This window comes from Haemaphysalis longicornis, unplaced genomic scaffold (genome assembly GCF_048455015.1).
Source record: "Haemaphysalis longicornis isolate Haplotype H1 unplaced genomic scaffold, Haemaphysalis longicornis Haplotype H1 scaffold_8, whole genome shotgun sequence".
Lineage (NCBI taxonomy): Eukaryota > Metazoa > Arthropoda > Arachnida > Ixodida > Ixodidae > Haemaphysalis > Haemaphysalis longicornis.
This window is the reverse complement of record NW_027526445.1, coordinates 126,203,594-126,227,957: the sequence shown is the minus strand read 5'-3', so window position 1 is coordinate 126,227,957 and position 24,364 is coordinate 126,203,594. Positions and strand designations below refer to the sequence as shown.

General features: G+C 46.6%; 1 protein-coding gene across 1 annotated transcript in view; it reads right to left on the bottom strand.

Moving 5' to 3' along the window:
• The window catches only part of LOC144150271 (uncharacterized), a 139,297-nt gene extending 118,395 nt beyond the window's left edge, over positions 1 to 20,902 (bottom strand). The window contains exon 1 of the mRNA XM_077682133.1: positions 19,672 to 20,902. The gene's annotated coding sequence lies outside the window, so the exon portion shown is untranslated. The remainder of the gene's footprint in view (positions 1 to 19,671) is intronic.
• Between the last annotated feature and the right edge of the window lie 3,462 nt (positions 20,903 to 24,364).

The window sequence follows — 24,364 nt, the reverse complement described above, 5'->3', positions numbered from 1 at the left end:
TGCCTGGCTTGATACGCCAGATTAATGCGATGACGATGATGATTATAATGATGAAGAGGAATACATATGATTTTAACTAATTACAAAGTCTGATCAAGACTTGTGTCTTTAAGGTATGCCAATAAGGCTTTCGTTGCACGAACGGCACATTTGGAAGAGTTCCAAGGACGTAATACGTCCCTCAGTTTTAGTTTTGCGGCCAGCGGCCGGCCCAGGGACACAGAATGTGGTAGCCGGGCCTTAGTGAAAGTTCGCTAAAGATTCGATTTCTCATTCTCCGTGTAACTTAATCTGATTTTATATATTCCCGGGAAAGTTACTGCCGAGATATATTAGCAGCGTAATATTTCCAATCTATTCAAGCTGCAGAAACGAGAGCAGGGGAACCTCAACGTACTAAAATTACTGCGCCAAGGTTTGCATATCAGCTACTACAATTCTACCTATTGTTCCCGTTTATATATTTAGGTTAGCTCAAGCAAGTCATGAAACATAAAAACGATATGAACCGCTGCAGCTAAATATTTTATACGTTCGAAAAGGTGCATTGCATGTGCAGTGTGGGTAGCCAATTCATTTGACGTGCACGCTGTAACTCCTGTGGTGATATACTAACTGAATTGACGGGGCTTCTTCAAACCGCCTTCTAATGATGTTAAAGTTCTGACTAATGCATTGAGGTATTTCTGAAAATAGTTTTTTGTTTTTTAATTGGGGCAATAATTACATAGTCGAGTTTTAGGCCTATTAAAGGAATTTTTTTTTTTCATCCAATGACCAATAAGTCATTGCAATGTCTTAAGCAGGGTACAGGTCACATGCTCAAGCTGTTTATCTATTCTTTTCTGAGTTTCTGATCAGTGTTGAGTCAAAGATAAAGCGAAGTAGCTGTTTTTCAAGAACTTTTTTACATGTTACTATATTTGATAACAACATGGTTTGGAGACAAAAACATAGACTATTTTTGCCAGTCGGTGTTCAACAAGCGGTAGACAGGTATGCATACATTCTCTGTGCATATCTATATGCACCGAATCGAAATGGCCAGGCCGACGACTCCTGGAGGCCTTAAAAGCCATCAAGGCCAACATCGCCGCTTGGATAACGTTGGAGAAAGATTATGTAACTTGGCGCATCGGTGCCGCGTCCATTCACCGCAGCCAGCGCGATGCCCATATATTAGAGGTAATGTCTGCGCAATAACTCCCTCCCACAAGTACAGGTGCGGCCCCGAAACCCTTAGAGGTTTACAACATCGTCGGAGCGCAATTGGATTTATGTTCTGTAAAGATAAAGACGCGTACGCCTTAGTTCCAGAGGAAAGAGTGCGATCTGACCGAGAAGTCGCATGCGATTAACGACTCATGAATATAAACGCGCAAAAGGGGAGTGCCGGGGGAGATGCGTCAAGTGAACCGCAGGCCATTGCATAACGGTCAATGACGAAAAAACAGCGCGCCAATTTTCTATGCCAAGGACGTGAGAACGTAAGATCACTCGAGGGGCGTCGTTAATTCGCCTGCTATGGTGGTGGTGTATGACAACAGCGCATTTCCCGCGAGTATAGGAGGAAATCAGTACACTATGCAAATGCTTTTCGACTATACACGAAAGACTACAAAAAACCACGAGCCACCGTTATACGGATGGCGACACGCCTTAGATTTCGTAGCAAAGATTAGGTAATAGCCGCAAATGAAAACGAATTGGAAGTTAAATAGGTTATGTTATCGAAAACACATAAACAGTCGTTCGCGAAACTCCATAAAAACAGAAAGCCATGTTTTTCTCTCTTCTGCTCACATCACCCGTTCATCTGCCGCTGTCAGGTTGGCTTAAATATATATATGCTGAAAGCATATACAGATTGAGTTGATTGATTGATTGATTGTAGGATTTAACGCGCCGACGCAACGCAGGCGATGAGGCGCGCCGTAGTGGAGGGCTCCGGATTAATTTTGACCACCTGGGGATCTTTAACGTGCGCCGAAATCTCGTACACACGGGCGTTTTCAGATTGAGTGCATCCCCAAATTAAACTTCTGCGTGTGCCGGTGGTATCAAAAACCCACTGCCCTATGTTTACATCCTCCTGGAAAAGGAATAACACCGTTTCGTCGGACCTGATATTTTTTTCTGTTTAAAGGGCTTCTTGAGCAAGGTAAATGCAAGAAGTTCAATTCGTCTGTCTGTCTGTCTGTCTGTCTGTCTGTCTGTCTGTCTGTCTGTCTGTCTGTCTGTCTGTCTGTCTGTCTGTCTGTCTGTCTGTCCGACGGTGAAAAATCACGCGGCAACAGCAACGAAAAGTTCCACTAGCTAGGTTCCACGTTCTGCTTGGAACGCACGTGGAGCACGGCCACGCGGTTCTATAAACCTTGTAGTCGGCCGCCTCCATTCACGCGCATCTCCGCCGTACGGCAGCGCTGGCATCGAGGAACCAGGCCTGTAGCAGTGGAACGCGGTAAATTCAAATCGCCTTGAGCAAACCTTTAGTGTGTTTACCTAGGGATGAGCGCGACGAAACAGGAACAACATGAGAGGTGAGCCGGAAAGCGAAGGGGGGCATTTCCTTGGCAAATGTCTACAAAGACTATCGTCTTTTGACGACATTTGCAACGTAAGGAGCAGATACGCGGCCAATTTTTTCTCCTCGATTTGAAGGGAAAACTTTAGGAAGTACCGTATAGAATACTGTCATTGCAAGATTCAGCTGCACGCCAACAGCTGTTGGCGTATCGCCTTGAGTGATCGTCCACGAATTTCTTTTCGATGCGAACAGCTTCCATGAATCCGTGCTGCCAGTGAATCTCCCTGTTACAACTAAATGCCTGTGAAGCCCACATCGAGAACGTGCGGTTGGCGCCCAAACGACTCCAGATGACCCGAGGTGCGAAGCACTCCAGTTCGCTCAACGACCCTCCCATATGGGCCCATAACGGGACACACATTAAGGGTGGTGTGCGTGCAAGAAAAACGATCCAGCGGCGAGAGCGGGCAATGCCGGCCTCACCGGTCGTAGCCGGAGTGGGAGACGGAGGGGGGAGACACTGCATGCAATCGATTTGTGACCCACGGTCTGCGATGCGCTTCTCTGGTTCCGCCTGTAGGTCAGTGAGGCCACTGAACCCGCCACGCTGTATGAACCACAGGCGCCTATAGGTGAAGCACGTCGCGAATAGCCGCGCCGTTCGCGAAAAAAATTGTCTCTACGCTCGTTGTTCCTATACTCCCGCTAAGACGAAGTGGAAGGGACCGTACAAATTTGTTCCGATTATCAGAAATTCGTCTTAAGCGGAGGTTTTTTTCATTGCGGACGTTACAAGATGGAAAAAAATGTTTTCGTCTTAACCGAGTTCATCTTAACGCGAGTCCACGGTATATGTATGTATATAGCTCATTATGATTGGGAATTAGGGTCTCGTGGAATGAATGCCAAAAGCAATGCCAGCAATCTAGAATATCACAAAGTTCACTACGGAAGTCTTTTGTCTCGTTTTTCGAGGGGCGATATGAATTCGTGACAGCTGCAGAATATAGGAAGTGGAAAGAAAAATGCGCCCTGTATGGGGGGGATTCGAACTCCCGAAATACAGATTACGCACGCCATGCTTGACGAATTAAGCTACCGGCGCGGCCACGCCCTCTTCCCTTTCGGGAGTATTTACGCGCATTTATGGGCATCAGCGGTTACAATCAGCCGTTTTATAAAGCGTTGTCTAATGCCCTAAGGCAGCTATGTAAAACTATGATAGGCTTCAGGGTACGAGCCCAGGCTCTTGCTGTCGGCCTTCGTAGTGCTTGCGCACTAATATTTCCGTGTGGGCCCTCAGCGGATAAGAATTCCTCATACGAGCTGCGATCAAGGCGACAATCAATTTTCTGCCTCGATTTCCACAAAATTTCTGATTAAAACGAAGCTTCCGTTGATATCTTAGAGTGTGGCTCTGGCTAGAATGCAGAAGACTTCGGATCTCTCGCCTAAATATTTAAGCATAAATAAATCTTTATCTAACTGCGAAAGAGAAAGAGAGAGAGTGCATAGATGGAGGGAAATCATGAGGTTTAATGCTCTGGCGAATGCAGGGAATTTCGACTTGCGAAAAACGGCAGTCAACCTCCACCTTCATTTCGTGCGTCTTAATTTTTTTGCGCTTTCTTCGTGCTTGAAAATGTATAATACACCCAGCTTTTTTCGAGGTGCTTGATTTGAAAACAAATTTGTTCCCAGTGCAAAGCAAGGGCTTTGGTTTCACCCCGAACTCGGTGGTTGACGGAAGCAGGTTTAGCCGAGTTAAATGCCAACCACCTCCCGTGCGAGAGGCCAAGAAAGCGGGTGGATAGGCGGAATTGGAATTCAGGGAACGCTTCCCGTGTCCATTCGGGGCATGGTTGCCCCGTGCAACAATCAAACCAGGCCGCCCGTCGTGGTTCAATTCGCCCGTCCATTGATCGGCCCCAGGCGGCCAAGGTATAATGCCCTGTGACGTAACTCCTTCCCTGCGGTCATCGGGCTTCCCAGGAAACCTTGCAAACCGTGCTTTCGGAACCTCTATTCCTATTATCCTCAATTTAGCGCAACTAACAGAAGGCATGAAATGTCGAGTTTGCATTTCCCGACTTGGGCCAGTCCAGAACCCACGTCCTGGCTATAGCAGATGCTCAGTTTTCATTTCGAAAGGGATTATAATATTATAGCAGAGTGGTAAGCTGGGCAAGTTAATATGGCGTCATTCTGGGCAACAGCGTGAAAAAAGACGTGGACGAAGGAAACGGACAGGACGAGCGCTCAGCACTCGTCCGGTCTGTTTTTTTCGTCCATGTCTTTTCTCGCGCTATTGCCCAGATTTAAAATATTATGAAGTTCTGGAACTGGCCACACGCACGATTTCACTGAACGGAAACTTTTCAGCGACCTAGTGGAATCGCTCTATAAACGCAATATCATTTCGGCCGAGGCATAATGTCCCTTTGTGTAACTCCGCAGCTGAGATCATCGGGCTTTCCAGCAAACGATCCAAAGATTACTTTCCCGTAAACCTAAATTTCGAGAACAAATAAAGGGGTTGCACGGTCGCGTTTTCATTTTTCGACGTCGGACCATTCCAGAAGACACGCCCTGGCTGTGACAGCTTTCTAGTTCTCATTTCGAAGCTGATTGAACGATTATGCGCAAGTGATTTTGGCAGCATGACATGAAATGTGCGGCGCCTCCATTTTCGCTGAATGTTTGCACCGTTACCTTACCAAGTGCAATCATTTCGTAAACGAGATGATTCTCACGTTGTATATGGTTTTCGCATTAACAGGAACGTTGCCAGAATGTTTTGCATAATGCCCTAGACGTGTAACGTATCGTCAAAATTTGCTGCACACAGAGTTGCCCCTGCATGTTCCCATCTCTCCGAAACCTGGTGGACTTAGTTAATTATCTCGCAAATACGGTATTATCCCCTTATCGCCTTAAACACTTGTTGTGCGAAAGTTCTTTGCATAACACTCGACAACATCCGTGAAATTGTTCGTACAACGAGAAGAGTGTTCTGAAATTCTGCATCTGTGCTGTAAAACACCCTAACGTCTCGCTTTCACAAACTCAGTTTTTGTACAGAAATATGGTGGCACCGGTACCTGCAATGCAGGGTGTGGCAAAAGATATGCTGGCGCAGAGAGGTAACCGCAGTGGAAACATGCTGTCGTGTCGATGTATTGCCACGACTTCGGTTCTCCGGATTTTTCTTAAGGTCCACACAGCTGAAAGAAATTAAAGCAGTGCTATTTAACGTGAGAGCTGTCGCGAAGTGCGGGGTTCGTCAAGAGGGGCTGTGGCGCCCTCTCATGACTAGTTTCAGTATCAGCCTGGCATTGATACCGAACGTAGTCAAGGGAGGGCGCTGCAGCCACTGAAAGAATCAAAAAAGAGATATTAGATTGAGTTTTTATTGAGTTAGGGTAATTAATATGTTAATTTATGATCTTTCCTTACTTCATATTATTGTGTGAGTATTTTCGCCGGACAACGGCAGTGTCTGTGGCCACGGTGCAGCGTAAAGATCACCCCGAACACTTTGCCGTGTTGAGTACCGTGTGTCTCTGTGGCGAATGAGATTGACATCGGGTTCATAACGCAAGGGGCGTAGGTTTTACCGCGACAAGTGTAAGGGGATTTCCTTACGAAGCCTCTGTTTGGGTGGGTGACGCCGTGATTCCGGGCTCTGTTTGAGTGCGTGACGCCGGACGAGCTGCGACGGCAAGCCGGGCCCCCAGAGTGCTCGGCACTTAAAAATTGTCTACGTATTTACCCGATTCTAACACGCCCCCGATTCTAACACGCACCCGATTTTCCTGGCAAAAAAAAACCGAAAAAACTTGCACCTCCGATTGTAACCGCACGGGACTTTGTGACCCAGACAAACGAATGCGAGAGAAAGGGGCGATTTATTTCCCGAAATAATCTCACTCATCTCGCTCCTCGTCGCTCTCCGCTGACCACATCTCGGCCTCGGTGCCTTCAAGCGCGTTCGCGTTGCCACACTTCTGAACGAACGTTCAACCATGGTCGATGGGATCATGGCCCACGCCTCGCACGCCCATCCCGAGAGCTTCTCCAGAGGTGCACGCTTCAGCCAACCGCTCGTTGTGAACGCGTGGTAGCCGCTGCTGCCATTGCTGTTATCAAGCGCGCAAGTAAAACGATTTGACGTTTTGTGTGAACGCCGATACAAAAGCCCAGGCGCCTAAGCTTGCTGCGTCCGAAAAATCGTTGCTAAAAGATTCAGCGCCATTTTGAGATGGCGATGGCGATGGGTGGGACGAAATTTCCGCTGTTTCGGCAGTTTCGGTTTTGTATCCGATTCTAACGCGCATGCGATTTTTCGGCCTATTTTTTCGGAAAAAAAGTGCGCGTGAGAATCGGGTAAATACGGTAGTTCTTCCACTCTGTGAATACGTACGAGTACGGAAGATGTGGCGTGTTCTACCTCAGTAAGCTCGTATATGCACGAAACAAAACACGTTTTGTTAGCAAGTTGCGATTGAGCATACTGCCTACTTAATTAGCGGAATGAAACTTGGAAGAACTAGAGCTTTATTCTAGGGGACAAGCAAGGGACGGTCTCTATCCCTCCCGTAGAAGGTCATGTAATGGAAGCAGACGGGAATTACGCGATATTTACAACTCCACTGCGAACTACGTATTTGCAAAAGTAGGTGAAACTCGGCGTAACCTTAGAGTCGTCTTGGCAGTCAATTGCCATATAACTTGCTTGGGAATAATGCCGCTAAAAGAAGAGTTACAGCCGCTTTCTGCAATCATACCGCTCACGTGCAGAAGTCCATGTATTGGCGGCAGCCGGGAATTCTGTAACTTCTGGAACTTCACTGCAAACTAAGTAATAATGAAGAGTAAATTAAATTCAGCGGACAATAGAGTCGTCCTGGCGGACAATTTCGGTAGGATTTTTTAGGGGCGAAGCTCCTTAAGTCATGGGTCTGTGCATCCCTTGTGTCTCGTGGTACGCGACCGCCGCATGCTTTCGGAGATGTCGCAAAGTGGGCCGCGTTGCACGCGCAAGAACCGGCTGCAACCGGCAGCGCAAACTCGGCACCGGGAGCGCGAGCTTGTCTGTGTTCGCCAACGGAGGCGCGAGCGCACGTGCACTGCGAGGGGGAGATCACGCAAGAGAGAGAGAGAGAGAGAGAGAGAGAGAAAAGCTTTTATTAAAAATATGCACGTAGGCCTGTTTAGTCCTCACATTCCGTCTTCAAGCCGCTGCCTGATGTACGCCGCCAGTTGCCTTTGTTCTTCGGTGGTGCTTGTTGCGGTCAGCCATCCTTTGTTGGGTGTGTTTGTAGTGTTGTGTATGGTTGTGCAGTTCCAGAGTATGTGATCTTGGTCGAGTATGACGTTACAGGTAGAGCAAGTAAGGGGTGGTGTGTCAGGATCTCCCCATATCTTGTGTAGTCTAGCTGGAGTGTCCAAGGTGTCCGTTTGAGCTTGTATTATTAGGGTTGCTTGGTGTCTTGTGAGCGTGTCAGAGAGCTGTGGCAGTTCCCTCCTTCCCGTGGAGTAGTCCTTCAATTTAGGTACTGTTGGGACCATGAGCGTTTGAGTTGGTTCGAAGTTGGCAGGAGCCCGGGCTGCGGCTTCTCGGGCCAGCTGATTAGCTTTTTCGTTGCCTGCCATTCCTTCGTGCCCAGGTATCCAGTTCACTGTTACGGATCCCTTGATGCTGTTGTTGATGGCCGTAGCTATGGCTTGTGGCAGTTCCATGCTTAGAAGTTGGTGACAGGCGCTTTTTGAGTCAGTGTATATGTACGTGTGCTTCGTGGGGCTGGATGTGTGGTCAATGGCGGTTGCGATGGCGGTGAGTTCAGCCCAGATGGGTTCCATAAGGGGGATGCACTGCTGGTACTGCAATTTTCTTTTGAGGTCAGCATACGCTATGCTTGCTGCTGTGTCTGTTACTGCTGCATCTGTGTATACGTGGTTGTTGAATTGGTCCGCAGCTGCTCGTTTACCGAGGTATTGAGATCACGCCACGAACGCAGGCAGTCGTTCTCGGAGATCGAACGAGACGCAAGGACCTTTGCTCGTTTCCTCTCGTCTTGTTCGGGCACAAGTTCGCCCTAAATAAAAGTTCTTTCTTTACCGTTGTGTCCCATCCTACGTGACAAATTGTGGTGGAGGTGCGGGGTAGTCCTCGATGGCGCGGGGTCTTTCACCAGGTCTGGGCCTGGGAGCATTAAACGCGTCGTAATGAAGGGACCTCGCAATCCAGTTATGACAACGACGAAATGAAAAGAACAAACGAAGAAACGAAACAACAAACGAACAAGAACAAAATAAAAGAACAAAATAAAAGTTGATTTGTACAATGTACGCACACAGTCTTACGTCTTTCTTAATGATGTAATGGGCGATCTTTCACGGGAGAGTTACGGTTACCGATCTCCCCCTCTCGAGCTTCGCCCCACTTATCATCATTCATTCCGTGGATATGGCGTGATTTTTTCCTAAGGTAACTACATTAGGTTGATCGCTACAGAGAAATCGCGAGTAATTGCAGAAGAAAATATTTCGTGTCGCTGTGACGCGTATAGACAGACAGACATCACCAACGGCCGAAGGGTATATATCTATACAGCTTCGCTCTGAAAATTTCTGAACAACCCATGGTCGATGTTCTTCTTTCCAAGAAGTAGGTGGTCTGCTTGTCCTTGCGACGAAATCGAAAGTTGAGGTAAAGTCGAAACCAATGAGTTAATTTCCGCACCTTTGACAGCGATTTCCAGCGCTTATCCTGCGTGATTCGCACACTGCCAACGGCTGGTTGGGGATCACGTGACGGCTGCCGAGCAGTATCGCTAAGCGGTTGGGCACATGCTCGCAAGCGAAGCGCGATTCACAGGCAATCTATAAGGTGAGCGGTAACCCCCACAGGGAATGACTTGTTTGTTCTGACTTTGGCCTTTTCATGGGTGAGGGAACAGGGGACCGCGATGCTGCATGTCTTGGCACACCTGCCACTTCCCCTGCCCCCTCGGTGCTTCTTCTCGTCTTGCAAAAGCATACGTCGGTCTACGTCATGCTTCCCACAGACGACGAGTTCGATGGTGAGCACGCGGCATAAGACACCGGGAAGTCTGTTTCCCTTCCGCGACGCGGTTCCGAGTGTAGACAAAGAACTTTTATTTATTTTTTGGTCCTCGTTGGGGTTGTCGTGAATTCATTTCCCTCTCCCTTTAACCGAAGTGGCGCATGCGCATTTGATATTCCATCGATGCAAGTAGTCTCCCTAAGTGCACGTGACACATTGCGCAATGTGGAGGTGCTTTTGAATGTCTATGTAGCTGGCAAGGCTGGTGTCGTGCTGTAGAGGTTGCGCTTCTGGGAAGATATAGTGAAGTCGATTTCAAATTCCATATGCTCCGGTTATCCTTTTTAAAGACGAGAGACTTTGTTGGGAAATATAAACACGGAAATTTTGTTCAGTCTGGTGTCTGCCCGTCGAAATAGCCACCCGGCCAAAAATTATCAGAATTCTCGAATAAGAACTTTATAGAGGCAAAACTTTTTCAAGCTACAGGACGTGTAGTTCATATTCGCCAACATTGCTCGGCAAAACAAAACAAGCCGTATTTTAGGACAAACACATAACCGATACCAGCGGTGTTCTTTTAATTAAAAATACACGTAAGCCTAATTTTTTGGTGGTTAAAAAACGAGTTAATAACAGTGTTCTAACCAAAATTCAAAATGGCACCTAAAATCGTGGGGGTTCCGGCTAGTTACCCGAATGAGCTAGTTACAGGCTAGACTGAGCTAGTTAGAGGCTAGTTACACATCCATGAGCTACACAGCACAACACTGTGTAAAATAAATAGGCCCAATTCTAAAGCGGTTAGTGTTTGCCCCGTAAATCGCCGCAAAAGTTTTGTTTGGTGTGTGGAAGGAGTTACCTGCGAGATCACCCTTTCATGCGGTAAGAACTACGTATGACAGACGGGCCGCTGTCTGAATGACAGGTTGCGGGAGCATGATTACAATGTTCGGGGCAGTTTTGAGGGGAATATCAGCCGGCATTTTCGTTCGTGTTCTTTGACGAGTGTCTTGTTGCCAGCCGTGATGGTCATGCACTTACCCGAGTGATTATCGAGGCAGCTGTGATAATTAGCGAAGGAGATAAGTGTACATAAGTGCCCCGTCCATTCTGTTCTCAATAAATGAGATCACTTACTTGGCTATCGAATTGTGAACTTTCCCTTGGATGTTTGTTTTGTCTTATTTTCCTTGCCACTTGTTTCCATGTCTGCCGACAGGGGGTTTAAAGCAGTTTTGTGCACGTGGCTGTGATGCAGCTGCGGTATCTGCCATGCCATTGTGATAGAATGAATATTTATGTGTGTGTTTCTTTTCTTTAAAATTAGTTGGAAGCCAGTGCTTGTTTGTAGTCTTCTTCTCATCCCTGGTCTTTTTCCGCGCTTTGTAGATCATGGCTCACAAAATGGCACTTTGTTATTTGCACCAAAAAGGTACGAAAAAGGTGCCGCGGTTCCGCCCTCACCAGCCCCGACTTACAGATCCAAAAGGACCTAATCAGCCGGGCGAAGACGGGAGCAGAAGCCACTGAAGCCCTGGACAAAGGGTTCCACCTATGATTCTCCCATCTTTTTCTCCCCTTCCCCTTTCCTCCATCTTTACTTCAATAAAGTTTATTCCGTCAGTCAGCGGGGAAAAGGAATTAAGTACGGCAAACTTCCGCCACATTAATCATGGACGGAGCGAGGCGGGAAGAGAAGAGGGTGAGAGGTGGGCAGGGGAGGGAGGAGAGGCAGGTACGTGGCAGGACCCGCAGAACGCTATCGTCCGTCGACGTCATTTGCAAAGAAGCGAGCAGATACGCGGCCATTGTAGATTGTTTTCTATACATGTCTTTTTATCACTCGTGTAGTACATTCATGTCATCTTTGTTCATTATAAAACGTATTTATAGTGGCTTTATTTTCTTTCGGTCAGTTTGAGTCCGTGTTTTGGGGCGCTTTAGTTGTTTGGTATTTCTTATGTCGGTTTCGGGTAGTTTTGTGGAATAATTTTGGACGTTAACGCGGTTTTATTATTAGTGGGTGGGTTTTGGTTTATAATATATTTTTTAAGTTTGGTGTTTTTTTTTTCTCTTAAGGTCGGTTTCGACAGTCCCGTAGCTGGTTCAGCGGAGACCAGCTGCGGTAATAATATGGGCGTTATATTCAAAACGAAAACCATAGATCCCTATGTTTCATTTAACGCGTTATCAGGTACAGAAAATCTGCGGCACAAAAAGGTATACACCCCTTTTTCTAGCGAAAACGATGGTTGAAACGCGAAGCTTTCCTGCGTGCGATTCAGATGGCGAAGTGGCAAAGTCTAAACAAGAATGAACGTAGTGGAGTGATGCCCTTAATGAGCCTAAATATCAGACAACATTTCAGGGGATTGGGAGCTATTGTGACGTGGCTGCACTTTCAAATTTGGCTTAGAGACATTTGGCTTTCGCGACACACCTCTCCGGTCCAACCGACCACCCTACGACATATGTGCGTCGATTTGAGGTTATCGGAGGTTGTGTCTGTTGCAAATGCGAGTACGACCGTCAGCGTATAATACCATAGCGACAAGAAGACCACTGTGAGCGTCCATACTAAATGACAATGGCTCTTCGCCTCTGGTAATCATCCAAACTCGCAGGAGGCAGTTGAATTCAGTTTTTTTTAATTCGTAAATTTCAGTGCTAGATTCCTTTCGTGTGTCCCATCCTTCCGTCCTCCTTATATTCCCAGGCCCTCCTGTCCCTTGTGTTAGTTGTACGGTCCACCAGTTGCCTGTCCAGCGGAGAACATGGCCTTTGTAGCTTACCGGGACCTGACACCGGGTATATTCACAGATTGAGAGCTCTTTCTTGATTCGGTGGATGGTAGAGACTGGCCGTTCTTAGTTGGTCCAGCGATTTGTCCGGTTAATTCCGACAAACAGTGCGACTCTAGCCCATTAATGAGGTCTGGGGTTGCTCCTAATTGCAGTGCAATATGTTCGCTACAAGGATTTTATAACCATCGTTGATAACAGAGTTTGGTAAAGAGAGCCTGCCATCTCATTCGCAATGTTCACTTAACCCTTAATCTACTGTTTCGGCTTGTCCAATTTTTTTCGCAACGCACCTCGTACGTTTGCACCCGAAGATTTTTTAGCCTCGATAAATCAGCCGCGTTAACAGTGTCGCTGGAGGTATTGATTGAGATTCTGATTCATCCACCTAAACATGAAGGCTGAACAAGATGCTAGATGCAGAGACAGCCCCCTTCGTGCACGCACGCAGTTCATGAAAAGATCCGGCCAGCATGGCACATGCTTTATGGTAGGCCGGCTGCCGCGTTGTGACAATTGATTGATTGATTGATCGATTGATTGATTGATTGATTGATTGACTGATTGATTGATTGATTGATTGATTGATTGATTGATTGATTGATTGATTGATTGATTGATTGATTGATTGTAAAGTTTAACGCGCCCACGCTACGCAGGCGATGAAGCGTGCCGGTGGACGGCTCCGGAATAATTTTGACCACCTGAGGATGTTTAACGTGGACCGAAATCTCGTACATACGGGCGTTTGTGCTTTTCGCCTCCACCAGAAAAGCCTTAGGCGTGGCTGGGACTCGAACCCGCATCCCCGTGCTCAGCAGCGCAACGCCTTAGCCACTCAGCTACCACGGCGAGTGCGTTGGGACAATGGTCGGCTAGACAAAGACATGCGCACTTTACGATTATGCATGACCCACTACGGATTTCGGTTGACTCCCATGAAACAGAAAGATGCGAATACGCTTCCATAATGCATTCTTAGATGCCTCGTGGGGCATGTAGCATCAGGAAGCCACGAACATTTTTCTTGAATGCAGAGAAATACAAGCATGATGATGATTGGTGATGATTGCTATTGGTTTCCCCTTTACAGCGGGGCGATAACATGTCATCTTACCGAAAAGGGCTAATATACTTATGTTTTACACTATGGGTTTAATACCAGCGCTGCTCAGGGCAGGCACAAAAAGCTTATTAGGCCCGAAATACTTTCTTTTCCCTGTTCCAGGTGGTAACTGTCCTAGGCTATATTCCCCTCTCTGCTTTTCGTCCACCAGCATTCTAATCTTCTTTTCTTCCCCTCGACAGCCTTGAAGTTACCTCCCTCCCTGATACCCTTAAATCCTATGGCTTCTGAAATCCCAATATTCCCTTCATGTAGATTTCGATGGATACCCTTACATTCTAACACTAAGTGCCGCATAGTTTCTGTTTCTTTTCCGCAGACCACGCATACCCCATCATTTTGGGAATACTTCCCCACAAAGCGCTTAGATCGCAAGCAACCTGCTCTAGCCTCAAAAAGCAAAGCACTGCCCTGGGAATTATCGTAGAAATTTTCCGTTCTGATGTTCAATTTCTCAGCCCTGTACATCTCTAACGACGTTTTGGCTTCCTTTTTTTTTCTCCATTTATTCGTTTCAATCTGCCTTGCCCCTTTTTTGGTTACCTTGGCTGTTTTGGATTCTCCACTGTACTTTCCGTATTTCATCGTTAGCCTTCTAGTCTTTCTTAACCACTGCGTGTCCACGCTTTCCAAGTATAGGTACCTAAAAACCTTAGCTGCCCACCTACGTTGATCCATTGCTCTCAACCTCATCTCAAAACATAATTTACTCTGTGCTTCTCGAAATTCAAATGACGCCCAGCCCATATCTCCCTGTACTGCTTCGCTAGTTGTTTTTCCATGCGCTCCTAAGGTCAAACGATCTACCGTTCTCTGGTTCACTTCAAGGCCTGATAGAACGTCTGATTTCAAGCAAAGTACAGGATTCGCAAATGTGAGACCCGGAACCTATACTCGTTTCCACAATCCTCTCACTACTTCATATTTGTTATACCACCACAGAGCTCTAGGTTTCATTAGAGCTGCGTTTCGCTTTCCCTTAACCTTAAGTTGCCCCTCGTGAGTTCTTATGTAGTTATCCCCTTCGTTTATCCACACTCCCAAATATTTAGATTCCTTCCTATGGGTAGTTCGCCTTGCTGGATAGACACTGCGTCAGTGGTACCGTCATTGAAATCCATTATTCCCGATTTTTCCGCGCTAAAATTGAACCCGAGGTCGGTGGCTTCCTGGCCGCTACACACTAAATTTGTTACACCCTTTTAGCCAAAAAGGGCGCAGCATAAGTTGAAAAAGGGTGTTGGGAGGCCCTTACACCCTTTTTCTTAAATCTCAACCCCCTTTTCCTAGCTCTATACCCTTTTTGTGGAGAAAAAAAGGTGTTGATAAACTTCAACACCCTTGGTTTCTCTTAGGGTGTTGAAAGGGTGTAGAAAAGGTGTTCAGCTGTTCATTGAATAAGGCCATGTTTGGATGCATAACAGCACTGTAAAGAAGAAGAAAGACATCCCCTCATATACTCCTATACTCGCAAGAAATTTTCAAACGCAAAAAAAAAAAATTGCTCGTATGCACTGATCCCTTGTTTCCATATGCGGTGCACCTCATGCCCCAAGTTTATCTTTGGCACGTGAAACACAAATTTGTACCTTCAAAATTAAAAAGTCTATAGTCATGTGGCGAAAAGGTTTTTTGCCTACTGCAACACGCTTGGCTTAATGTAGGTTGTTGAAACGGCGGGAAATAGGTGTTCAGTTGAAAAAAAAAGAACCGCGGAGCTGGGAGTCGACCTAGTTTCTTCCGTTGTTGCTAAGTTTTGTTTTGTTTGCTGATTTTTGCAATGTCCTTGCTAAGCTAGGATGACCGCTGAGGGGTGAGGCCAAGTTTAACCGGATTTTACAAGGCTGTTCCAGTGTGTGTGTGTCCACCCCCCCTCCCTCCCACTGCCAAGGGATCCAAGGGGGAAACAAGCTAGGTCGGCCCCCAGCTATGCTGTTTTTCCAGCTTTGCGCCATTGTTGCAAGCTGCCCCAATTTTTTGACGTTTAGAATCCAAAAGAAGACTAGTACCTTTGAAATGGTATAGTAAGAGATGCGCACACGCATACGCCCTTTGTGCTCACACTCTAACAAGCTCGAAAGCTGACTTTCCTGTTACAATACCCTATCTACAGTGGTGCACCTTTTACAGGTGCCACACTTCTTTTTCTTTGTATTTTCTTGCTAACGCCAACGAAACTAGCTCAAGCTTAAACAGCTTCACTGGTAATAAATTATGCCAATTCATCTTGCTTTAAACACCGTGGGGTAGAAAACACCCCCGCTTGTAGAAAATGTTCGGTCCACCCGTGTAAACAGGTGCAAAATGCCTCCAGATTTGGAGGTCTCTTCACCTTTTTTCTTAGTCGACAGTCGTTTCTTACACCCTTTTTCTTACGCCCTTTTTCGCAGTTTCGAACACCCTAATTTGTAGCTTTGCACTCTTCTGGGAATAAGGGTGTTGAAATAATGAACACCCTTCTTGAAGGGTGTTGAGGTGGCGGGAAAGATTTGTTTGGTATTTAATAAAATTCTATAAGTTATGGAACACAACAACTACCTCGTGATTAAAAATATTTTGCAAATGCGCGTGTTGATTTGTATATTTTCATATGCATAGTTCCAAAATTAGTGCTGACATATCTGTTTTTTGCGACAAGCCCAGCCACTTAATCGGGGGGCTTTCCTCTGCTGGATATAAAAGCAAGGAAAGCACATGTATTACTAAGTGAGTATGCACTCCCTGTACCGCTTGCATCCCGTAGGTTTTCTTGCTCAATTAATTTGTGTTCCGACTGTAACTTGTGCGTATTACACTGTTTGTGTTGACTGCTGCGCGCTCCGCCGATTCACACTGCCACGCGTAGCTGCTGCCATGGTCACGTCCTTATTTTAGGGTGTTCACACAAACACCTTTTTTTCAGCCGTACACCTTTTTTTTCGCCAGAACACTGTTTAAAGGTGTTCACCATGGGACAAAATGCTTATACTCTTTTTGGCCAAAAAGGGTGTAAGAAAGTTTAGTGCATGCGCATGCCATCACCTTAAAAAAGGTGTGAGGATGCTCAACACCCTTTTTTAAGGGTGTTGAGCTCAACACCTTTTTTTGTTCTTACACCCTTTTTTCATCCGTACACCCTTTTTTCGCCAAAACACCTCCTAAGGGCGTTAGCCATGGGACAAGATTTTTACACCCTTTTAGGCCAAAAAGGGTGTGCAATAAGTTTAGTGTGAACTATTTATTAGCCGTTGCATGTCGGTCTGGTTATCAGATAAAAGAACAATCTGGTCTGCGTATAACATCCCCGGAATACGCTGTTGTACGCTGTTGTCGGTAGCGCTGTTAATATGAACAAGTACCAACTCGCCCAATCTTCCGTTTTAGCTATTGTGCAACTTCGCCTTGCAGCAGATGGGTTAGGCTGAACCCTACTTGGCTTTCTTCCAGTTTCTTTTCTAACCCTGCCATGTAAAGCATAAACAGTATTGGGCTCAAGGTGCATCCTTGTTTCAGTCCCCGATGGCTGTTGACCTGCTGGGCGCATTTCTGTCCTTCCCATGTAAGGTGCACTCTATTGTCTTCATAGATTGCTATAAGAAACTGTATTAACTCGTCATCTAATCCCTGGAGTATCAGCATTCTCCACATCAGTTCTCTGTTTACGTTGTCATATGCCCCTTCAATTTCCAAGAACGTAATCCATAGTGGTCTATTCTGCGCTTTTGCAATTTCAATGCATCGCGTTATCACGAACAAATTATCATCCAATCGCCTGTCTTTTCTAAATCCATTGTGCAGTTCCCCAAGTATTTCATTTTCTTCCATCCATGCTTGAATTTCTGATTCTAAAGTGTCCGCGCTGGTTAGATAAATTCAGGGAGCCTAACTTAAGCCGTAGCCTTTCAGTAGGACGCGTCTTAAAGCCCACGTGTGGTTGCGGTCCGTGAAACCGAGTTATTGTTTCTTACCAATTTTTATATTTGCGTGAAAAGCTTTCTCAGTTAACAACAGCAGCACCTGTAACAGTCATGTGTTAAACGTACTGCTGGGTAAACTAACAAGGGCGGAGCTATCGTGCAAAAGTGGCATTATTTCTTCATATTCGCCTGAACATTTCTGGTTTTAAGATAGCGCGTGTTACATGCCTGGTCCGTTTACACGTGGGAGCATTGGCGAAACCGTTACTATAAATCCCAATGCAAGCAGCTGTTACTGGACAAATATTAGGGAAACAACTTGATTGAGCTTTCTTCTAGAGAGATTACGCGCAAACATTGAAACATTTACGCTTCTTGGCCAATCTCCTTAAGTGGGTATTCTTGGCTTGACAAACGTATGCAGGTGATGGTGGGCGGCCATCGCAAGGCACGCACACACGAGCGCTGCGCATTTTCTTGGTTTTGTTAACTTCCGGATAGTCGCCGCGAGACCCGCGCTCACGTGCACCCCCGCGGCAATTTATTGGTATTTTTAACTGCGGACACCAAAAATTACGATTTGTTCAACAGCTTCTCTGTTAAGAAAACCATAGAGAAGTGGTACCAAGACTGACCACGAAGGGTATGTATAAAGCCTCAATTTAGTGCCACGTTCTAGGAAATTTTGGGTTATAAGTACATTGCTAACACCTGCAGCCTACACTCATAAACTATTCGCAGGTGGATCTGACTTTTTTAACAAGATGATACTCATGTGGTCAAGTCTCCACACAAGCTGACCTCCACCACCTCGTTTTAAACTGGTCAGTCCAACCCAGTGTGCAACTTTCATCCTAACCAACACGGAACCGCCAAGTTCACACACCAGTAATAAGACTTCATTAGACAAAGACCCGTCACCTCTAATGGGACTTTATTCTGTTAACAAAGAGTGGCCTTGCACTAACAGTGCAATCTGGATCTACAATGACCGGACGGTCATGGAGTTCACAACCCGCCACTCCCCCAACCTCTCCCCATTTGCCCTTCTTCAATAAAGGTTAAGAAAGAGGGGAACCGCCCAAAATGGACGATGCACAAGACGAAGAAGAAAGACGACCATAAGCGCTGAGAGTACAAGTCTTGTCCGTACACATCGTCCGTTTTGCGCTGTTCCCCTCTTTGTTAGCCATGAACCAACTCGCCCATCCTGAACCATATCAATAAAGGTGTGAAAACAATGACCAATTCACAAGCGTATAAAACCACGCCGAGGCGTGCGCACCCGCGCAGGCGATAACATCACATGAGCCATTTTCCCCGGTGTTATAATTAATCTTCGCGGTGCACCTGGCCTTTCCGGCCGCACACGTTGTGTGGCAGCGAAAGCTATGGATTACCCGTACAATGACGTTATTGCTCGTGAACGGCGCTAGAGACGAAGAGGCGTGAGTAGCTGCGCCGTAAGAAGGAAATGTGCGAATCAAGGTGACCTTCGACCTCATTAACCTCCAAAGTTGAGCAGCATATGCCGCCCGTTGCAAAAAGACAAAGGAAGGAACAAAGTGAACGTGTGTAAAAGGTACGGCCCGATGCACGAACTACAATCCCGCGACGTGCTGCAAGAAGGATTTTAACACCGCGCTGCAGGCGACATTGTTGTTTCGAAAACAATGAAGCACTCTCGTAATCGTGAATTAAAGCCGGGATAACGTTCGAGCGCCTGACACAGCGGTGCGACGCCGATAAAGAATTCAATGAAGGTGAAACTATACAGGACCCTTTCGGATATCTTGCAATGAATCGCTTTCACAGGGGGATATATTTCAGCGCTGTAGCTGGCAAGACCTGGAAACGCTGTACTAACCTGCAATTACAACTTCATTTTCCTTCTGTGTTGTTGGGAGTGTGATGTAAGACGACTGGTTTTAAAGCTCAGTATGCGGCCATCCGAGTCGAAGTCACGAAGCTTACGACGTCGTAGAAAGAGTACCCATCCCCAAGAGAAACGCTCCATCTTTCTACTATTGACGAGAGCTTTCGCTGAAACTGTTTACCAAAGAGGGGATTCATCGGCGCTAGACGTCGCCGTTCGATCGTTCCTGGAAGCATCGCGATTCCTTTCTTTCTGCACCACAGTTGACAGACCTTTCCTCGGGACTAAAAATAAGAAATTGAAATCTGTCTAGGCCTGTTTAGGAGTCACCAAAACCGCTATTTTCCCCTTTGTAGGGCTTTAATTTACTTACCTTGGATTTTGAACGCAGTGAAGCGGTACGGTCTTACGTCTGGAGATCGTCGTGGGCGGACCGTTCAAGCAGGCTACTGGTTGCGAGCTTCTAAGAACAGTTTCTGTGGTAGGGAGTTCCACTTAGTAGATCATAAGGAGAAAAAGGAGTTCACTTCTTGCGAAGTACTCAGAAGCAGGCACCCGGGAGGACGTCTCTAATCCTGTGTGGTTCGTGATGGCGTCTTCTGATAACGACGAAGAAGGCACGGTCGCAAGCACTGCAATTTACACGACATGTTGCCCATTGGCGCGGGCTGGTCCTTGCGTATAGGTGACATCAGCGCATTTGCGCAGTGTTTCGATAGATGGAGAGTTACGGCATCAGTCGCTTGTGCCCGTCATGTGCACAAGTATTGTGCATATTAAGCATAGGCTCTGCTAGGTACACCATCCGTCAAACCGCAGTGACATATTTACGTTCGGTAGACTTGAACTGTCGGATCAGCATGCCATCGCCAGTTACACGAAAGATGCCGATTCGCACATCTTCCTTGTCTTGCCAGGGCCTTACAGAGTCACGACGGGAACACAACCGCTACTTCTTTTGCTGAACAGATACCTACAACTTGCGAAATTTTGTGGTGTCAGTCTTCTTCCTCAATTATCCACAGTGTTTATACAGCATCCAGATCCGTACGGCGAGCCTTACTAGCAGGTGGTAGCACAAAAGCAAGACGACGCTGTCCGGAAGTCAACCGACATTCACCGACGATCTACGGCAAGGCGAGGTGAGGCAGGAAGACGAGTAGTCCTCTAACGTCCGTCGGAACAGATCACTAAAAAACACCTGTCCAGTCTAGCCGATCAAAATCTTCGAGTCGCGGCAAAACGGGAGCCACCACGTCCTACATCACCGGTTCCTCTAGGTAACTTTCGCAACTACGACACCGTGACACGGACGATACATCGCAGGTCGTCACGGATGGTCGTCACATCTCGCTTGCCTACAGCACTGTCGTTGCCCGCTTTCCGAGTAGCCGGCGCGTAGCGGGATTTTTCCGTGGTTCCTGCATCGCTTCGTTCCCACGCACTGCTGCCGCCAAAAAGAGAAAGAGAGCATCGAAAAAGCGGAGGCAGCAAAAAAGAGCACGGGAGGTAACAATTAGACGCGTCTCGCTAATGGCAACGAGGCAGCCATGCGAGGGTGGCCTATTCTAAAAAAAGGGGGCTACGACATACACACCACTGACATCGTGCGAGCAAAGGGAGAAGCCGGCACCACGACGGCACCCACATGCTCAGAGGAGCGTTTTGTGTACGCAGCCCGTTGCCATGACAACCGACCCCTCTGCCGCCACCTCTCGCCTTTCTTTTGCCGCGGTCTGCATAGGAGCGTGTTTCCTGCTCTTGCTTTCCTTTCTTATGTTTTTTTTTTGGCAGAACTTTCTTTTCGTGTGTGGCAAAAGCGCTTTACGTGGATTGAAGAGTCTGGAAGCGCTCCGCCCAAAACCCACTCCACCCGACATATCGCGCTTTGGATTTTGCTCGTGGCGAGGCGGACGCGTCAGGCTCGGTAGACACCGGCTTTTTCGGCTCAGCTATTTTGACGTCGGCGACGGAAGACGGCGCAGTTTTCGGTCGGCCAGTGTTTGTTCCTTGTACGCCGTTACGTAAATAGCTTGTCGGTAACAAAAGCTCAAAACGACTTGCAAAAAGTCACTTAGTCTTGAGCGTAACGTTATTTGTAACGGGCTTTTTGTTGTCGGGGAGTTTTCGGATTATTTTGTCGGCTTAAGCGTCCTATAATGCGCGCAATTTACGTTCACAACTGTTCTTGTATTGTTCGCTTAAAATTAAATAAGGCATACAGTAAATGCCAATGGCGATTAAAGTCATGACCTCGTAGAGTGAAAACCAAGAGCAAAAATCGTGTCTCAAGCCAATGTCACAGCAGGGAACCTTCTCTATCGGTTTTTTTTATTTCCACGCAAATTCCGTTTAGTGATTTGATAGTTCTGAAGCGAAAAATTTCGGCGTTTCTGCTTGCTTCGTTGAATGCCCTCTCCCACCAGGCTTACGAAGCTGATAATCTGCACCTCTTATTTCGCTTTTATACTTTTCTAAGGCTGCAGTGCGCTTAATATTGAACTGCGGTGGCGCTGTATGGCTCATAAATGAAAACTGTATCAACGTTTTAACTATATTAACTGTATTAAAAGTCATCATGTTGGGAAGAAAATGCGACCAAGTTCATCGGGTAGCTGTCTAACCTAACCCCAATTCACGCCGTCTACGACACGCGCCATAAATGGTTCTAGAAAATTCCTCATTCACCCACAAATCACGGCCCTCAAACCCTTGCGCATACGTTGCCGTCCCTATTAAATTTATTTCGTCTGTGCCGTCAAATAGTGTTTTTGCTTTGCGTGAGTGTGTGTGTACTCGTAGGTCTGCCTTTCATCTTCGAATAACTTTTGTCTTGGTCGTATAAATGGTAGGAAGAAGCAAGATTGTTAAAAAAAGATGTAGGAATGCATCGATTATCCACTGCCTAATTTTTTGGCTGCCGTTTATTGTTGCCGTTTCCTTCTTTTCTTGTTCTTTGTCTTTTTTTCTTTATTACCTCTGCACAAGGCGTATCGCCGTCTCCGAGGCTGCGTAGTCAACTAAGGTAGAAAGCTGGGTCAGTTAGTTCTCGGTTTTTGAAGTGTGAACCAGTGGTAAGACGCTACAGAAAGGGAGAATACAGACACGGACGGCACTGGACCTACAACTGATTTTTTTGAAACGATACTCCCCTAATTAAATTCTTTTTTTTCTTTGATTGCGCACGCGCAGATTATTCCAGGCCACTTCGCAAACGAACAGTCAATGCAAATCACAATACCATTCTCACACGTCTTGTACACCGGTAGTAAGATTTGATTACCACGGAGGATTCATCAACAGCATTTTTCGCCGTGTTTACACATCATGAAGGCTTCGATTATCTCTCGCTCCTGCTTCGTCACACCACGCCCCACTTTGGACACGCTATTCAGATCTGGGGTGCAAGGGCACTGGCGCACATGTTCCGCCAAGTTACTACCCCTTCCATTGTTGTGGCACGCGCGGTGTTTGCGAATGTCATTAATACAGCGGCCCGTTTGGCCGATGTAAACTTTTTTGCAGGAAAGTGAAATTGAATAGATGGCACGGTCCGCACAGCCGGAGAATTTCGTGTGATACTGCGTATTGCATAAATTTTAGTGGCGAAGCACGTTAGGGGGTCGGGCTGTCGGCGTCTCATGTCGTCACGGTAATACAAGTGTCCGAGAATGGTCAAAAAACAAGTGGATAATACATAAAACCGGTTCAAAATAAACTAACATGATTTAAAATGACTAAAATACAGGAATAATCAGGATGCATTTCCATTAATAACAGAAATTTGTTAAATACTGTCTCGAAACTGGTTTCAAACGCCAGGTTATGTCCTGTAAAGCATACTTCTTAGCATGCTGCGTCGTGTGACCCGAAGACAACTTACGGCCAGTCTGTCTCATTTAAATGCTTAAATCCGGTTCAACGCAAGAGAGGGCGCCACTGCTTCAGTAAGCGCGTAATTGCTCCTCCCACTGGCGCTTCTCTGGCACCCAATCAGCGCGCTCCCTGTGGCAAGAGAGAGACTTACAATCTTTGAATGCACTTATACACTGCATGCCTTGCCCCTCCCCAGGTTTCACGTTAGGGGATATGGCCCGGCATTTTTTTTTTTTTACTGCTGATGCATAACATCCACCGAGCATTATTTCTGGCTACGTCACTCCGAACCTATAGGTCCTCTTCGTTTGTTGGGTTTCGTTTAGTTATTTCAGAGAACCGAAAACTTTACAACGCGGGTGTTGCCTGAGTAAGCAATCCAACGAACACCGTAACAAGCATACAAACAGTTGTCTGCAGGGAATGTTGAAAAGGCAAAAAATTGCCTGGCGAAGCTAGTCGCGATGCCTTTTATTGCCCACAACTCAACTGCCATATCACGAAGTACAACATTTTCATGCGCAGGAAGTCTACCTACACCTTCGCGTAAATTAACACAAAAACATATGCACTTCGCTTCATATACACCTTACACATTAAATCGGTGGCGTAAACCGCTTCAGCTCCGAACGAGCATGTATACACATATGTACCACCTACGACACTACCGCCGCCCAACTCTGCGAAATAGGAGGCAATCCCTCAAGTATAGTGTAGTTACAGGCGTCCCTTAGCAGCCATTATATTTTTCTATTGTAGCGTGAGCTACACTGGCCTAGGTTGAGCAGTTTCGCGTGGCTCCTGGAGAGCCGTGCTGCGCATGCGCGAGGAGCAGTGACGTCTCACGGCGCACAGCTGGCGCGCCGGAGCCGCCGCCACCGTGACTGGATTGGATTGGATTGGAAATCGTTTTAGCAGCAGTAAGCATGATTCCTAGGCAACATGATTCCTAGCATGATTCCTAGGCCTAGGTAATCCTAGGCAACCAGGCACCGTAAGAATAACCAGCCGAACGTTACCTCACGCTACATATATCCTGGCATAGCCGAGCTAAGCCACTGCTAATTTTTTTTTTAGCCGGCCGAAGCAGCGTGCTGAGCTACAAACCTGACGTTGCAAAAAGTCAGGTTGTTCTTTTAAAATGAAGCTTTCTATGCCTCGCTAAAGGCAACGTTTGATAGCCTTCGTTC